Source organism: Macrobrachium rosenbergii, chromosome 21 (assembly GCF_040412425.1).
Source record: "Macrobrachium rosenbergii isolate ZJJX-2024 chromosome 21, ASM4041242v1, whole genome shotgun sequence".
In the NCBI taxonomy this organism is placed as follows: domain Eukaryota; kingdom Metazoa; phylum Arthropoda; class Malacostraca; order Decapoda; family Palaemonidae; genus Macrobrachium; species Macrobrachium rosenbergii.
The window spans coordinates 27,158,144-27,163,143 of record NC_089761.1 but is presented as its reverse complement, the minus strand read 5'-3'; the positions used below and the strand labels follow the sequence as shown (position 1 = coordinate 27,163,143).

General features: G+C 36.1%; 1 pseudogene; it reads right to left on the bottom strand.

The window, feature by feature from the left end:
* LOC136849836 (crustapain-like) overlaps positions 1-3,314 on the bottom strand; it is a 63,737-nt pseudogene extending 60,423 nt beyond the window's left edge.
* Positions 3,315-5,000: the final 1,686 nt, after the last annotated feature.

Sequence of the window (5,000 nt, the reverse complement as noted above, 5' to 3'; positions counted from 1 at the left end):
GGCTAGTTTTTAAGATATGGCTTCCAGCTTTTTTCAGGGAAAGGTCCCGGTACTAGGTTAGGTTGCGTTAGGTAATGTTAGATCAGATAATTCTTAATCCGTAATTTGGGTGTGGGAAACATAAGGAGATTATTTTCAAGAAAATTCTATGGTTAGTTTTAAAGATATGGCGCCCAGCTTTTTTCAGGGAAAGGTCCCAGTACTAGGTTAGGTTAGGTTAGATCAGATAGTGTTTATTCTGTAATTTGGGTGTAGGAAACATAATGAGATTATTTCAAGGAAATTCTGTGGCTAGTTTTTAAGATATGGCGTCTAGCTTTTTTCAGGGAAAGGTCCCGGTACTAGGTTAGGTTAGGTTGGTTAGGTTAGGTCAGATAATTCTTTTTTGTAATTTGGGTGTGGGAAAAATAATGAGATTATTTTCAATAGGTTAGGTGAAATAATACTTCTTCTGTAATTTGGGTGTGGGAAGCATAATGAGATTGTTTTCAAGAAAATTCTGTGGTTAGTTTTACAGATATGGCGTCCCGCTTTTTTCAGGGAAAGGTCCCAGTACTAAGTTAGGTTAGGTTAGGTTAGGTCAGCCAATTCTTTTTGGTAGTTTGGGTGTGGAAAACATAATGAGGTTATTTTCAAGAAAATTCTGTGGTTACTTTTTAAGGTATGGCATCCTGCTTTTTTCAGGGAAAGGTCTCGTTACTAGGTTAGGTTAAGTTAGGTTAGGTCAGATAATTCTCCTTCTGTAATTTGGGTGTGGGAAACATAATAAGATTATTTTCAAGAAAATTCTATGGCTAGTTTGCAAGATATGGTGTCCTGCTTTTTTCAGGGAAAGGTCCCGGTACTAAGTTAGGTAGGTTAGGTTAGGTCAGATAATTCTTTGTTGTCATTTGGGTGTGAAAAACATAATGAGATTATTTTCAAGAAAATTCTGTGGTTACTTTTTAAGATATGGCGTCCTGCTTTTTTCAGGGAAAGGTCCCAGTACTAGGTTAGGTTAGGTTAGGTTAGGTTAGGTCAGATAATTCTTCTTCTGTAATTTGGGTGTGGGAAGCATAATGAGATTATTTTCAAGACAGTTCTATGGCTAGTTTGTAAGATATGGTGTCCTGCTTTTTTCAAGAAAAGGTCCTGGTACTAGGTTAGGTAGGTTAGGTTAGGTTAGGTCCAATAATTCTTTGACTGCAGTTTGGGTGTGGGAAACATAATGAGATTATTTTCAAGAAAATTCTATGGTTAGATTTTAAGATATGGCGTCCAGCTTTTTTCAGGGAAAGGTCGCAGTACTAGGTTAGGTTAGGTTAGGTCAGATATTTCTTATTTCTGTGATTTGGGTGTGGGAAACATAATGAGATTATTTTCAAGAAAATTCTGTGGTTAGTGTTTTTAAGATATGGCATCCCGCTTTTTTCAGGGAAAGGTCCTGGTACCACGTTAGGTTAGGTTAGGTTAGGTCAGGTAATTCTTTAGTAATTTGGGTGTGGAAAACATAATGAGATTATTTTCAAGAAAATTCTATGGTTAGTTTTTAAGATATGGTGTCCCCCTCTTTTCAGGGAAAGGTCCCAGTACTCAGTTACATCCCGGGAAAATGCCCCCCGGATCATGATTCGTAGTAAACAATGGCGCTTAACTACACATATTCAAATACCACCGCACGCAGTGTTTACCCCAACGCGTCTCGAACTTCCCCCTTGACTAAATATTTGGTCCTTGATACAAATATATTGCCTTCCTCTGTCCATAAACCGGTGATTCATGAGAGCAGGTCTGTTTATTTCCGATGAAAGACGTTTTATTGTCCTTGGTGGCTCAAGAGTAAACAGTATATCACTTTTAAATTTTGACAGGCACAGTGAGTTGTGAAAGCTTTAGGGCAATATAAACATATGTGTGCAGTATGTTATGCGTTTGTGGATGTGTGTGTGTTTACCTGGCGAGAGTACGCGTGCATCCTCTGGTTTATTATATATTTTATTTATATATATATACATATATATATATATATATATATATATATATATATATATATATATATATATATATATATATATATATATATAAACAGTATACATACACACACACACATATATATATATATATATATATATATATATATATATATATATATGTATATATGTATATAATATATATATATATATATATATATATATATATATATATATATATATATATATATATATATATATATATATTTATGTAGCATTAGAAGGGCCTTCCGCCAAAAAAAAAATTTTGAGTTATAAGCCATCAAAGTTTTGGAACTTCAACCTGCTGTAATTTCTTTATTTTTGAAGATACAAAGTTAAAATTTGTATGAGAGGAAGTATTTGTGATCAGAAATATAATAGTATGCATAAAAAAAATTAGGGTTCAACCCCACCCCCTTTTTTGGGGAAAAAGGGAGGGGGGGATTTTATTGGTACAATTACGGTATTTTTCGAGTTTTTCGGAAACTTTTGATCACTTATTCTTTACATATTGTGTGTAATGCTTATTACTTTATAATTATCAAGTTTTTATTGCAAATAATACGCTATTTTTAAACATACGGACGAAAACATTGAGCAATCTTTATAACAGTTATCTCTCTCTCTCTCTCTATCTCTCTCTCTCTCTCTCTCTCTCTCTCATTAGTATTATCAGTATTATCATTGTTTATTGTTTGCATTACTATAACCAGTATTATTTTTCAATATTATTGCTTTAATATTATTGCTATTGTTCCTACTGATGTTTTTGTAGTAATTTCCATAAACAAAAAAGTACGAACCCCGATGCAAAGCAGAGTATAAACAAAGAAAAATTTGATTGTAATGGAAAGGAAAAGGATTACACTCACTTTGTCAGTAACTTGTGGTCGATAGCAGTTCCATATTATTCCTCGTTCATCAACAGTTATTCATTTTCTAAACCGCAGTCCTTTTCCGTTTCATGTTCGTCATCTATAGAGATAGGCCTCTTGGTCGAATAAGAGACATAATCTAGGCCTTTTTGCCTCCTTTCTTTTGCCACATTCTGTGCCCATTCTTTCTTGACCTTGCATGCTATTGCTAGAGGTACCACCACCGCTACCACTAGGCCTACACCACTACTACCACTAGGCCTACCTCTGCTACTACCAGCGCAGCCTGCCTCTACAGACCTAAAATCACTATCTTTATCATCATCATCATCAATGCTCTCTTCTGAAATTCACTGACGTAGATAAAGAATCATCCTTGGGCACATAATCGGGATTGTCCTCGTCGTCGCTGGCATCGATGTCCGAAAATTCTTCATCACTCGAAACTTGGCCACCATAAAACGACACTAATTTTCGCCTTTTCACGCGATCATTGGCCAGTTGGCTGTTACCCACAGATTCACTAGTATTTCCTGACATAATGAATGCACACAAATATCACTGCAGCTGCAAATTCACAACATAATCAGTAAAAATAGCGGCAGAAATCACAAGATTTCTTTAAAGTTTACGCGGAAGGCTGAAACTACGGCCGTTCGGTACCAACTTGGCGTTCCCAGGAGCTGAGTGGTGCGACAACGTTAATTTTCGCCTTTTCACGCGATCATTGGGCACTTAGCTATTACCTACAGGATCACTAGTATTTCCTGACATGATGAAGGCAAAACCAAGCTGAAAATTCACAAAATAATAAATAAAAAAAGTTGCAGAAACCACACCATTTGTTACGGAAGGCTGAAACTACGGCCGTTCGGTACCAACTTGACATCCCAGGAGCTGAGTGGCGAGAGGCCGTTCTGTTTTACAAACTACCACTCGATTGCAACTACTGGCCAGAAGGTTGAAAATCATACTTAGAGGATAATTTACCCTATGTTTTTGTATGGAAAGGGCCTCTTGCACCTTCCCATATTAAAGTTATGTATGTTGGGAAGATGATAAGGTGAAAAAAGCCATTTTCAGAAGTTGTGGCGAGAGGCCCTTCTAATGCTACACGCCTCATATATGTGTATATATATATATATATATATATATATATATATATATATATATATATATATATATATATATATGTATATTATAATATATATATGTGTGTGTGTGTCTATGTATATATATAATATATATAATACATATACATATAAATTTACATTCTTTTATTTCAGCTCAGGGCCATATACAGAAATATTCAACGCAGATACTATGCATTACACAAAAATTGACATACACAAGATATGTGTGCATGTGTGTATATCTGTATGTATGTAATTTTCCCTCTACACCAACATCACATAAAAGTATAGCATGGAGGACAATGACCCCAAGGTTAAAATAACACCCCGGCCAACATACAATCACTCAATTTCAGTTTTGACATAAATCCATCAGTTACAGTGTCACCATCGAAAGGGATTACACCTCCTCGAACAATATAAGCCCCATCGACTTCTCTCATCCACGGTGTACCCAATAGAGCTCAAGAGTACCAACCGTGGGATTTAGACCCAAAACCCAAATTCCTAGAAGTACCTCCAATATACAGAAGATGGACGTGGGTCAATCTTCCCATCAGAACTGATATATATACGTTTTACCGAATCAACTGCCCAGCCATCTACGTTAAGAAGACACGTGACGACGGGGTTGAAGGGCGTATCATAGCCAGCTTAGATTCAAGTGAATCTGGAGGAGTGAGGCTTCTATGAGGCTTCTATCATTGTGTGGGGGACATTGTGAGGGACACGGAGACCGCACAAAGAGATGAAACCGAAGAGGGACGAACTATTGTCCTCCTGCGAAGAATGAAGAGAAGAAGAAATTCTGGGAGATGATGATGATCGTATTGGTCTAAATAGCGCGCTATGTGATGCTTCTTTTTTTTTTTTTTTTAACCACTCCACTCCTCTTTGAGAGTTTCAATAGGCAGTTTTGTGGGGGATTTTGACAGCCATTTATGCTATACTTGTCGTTCCGAAAATTGGACATTTCGTATAATAATAATAATAATAATAAT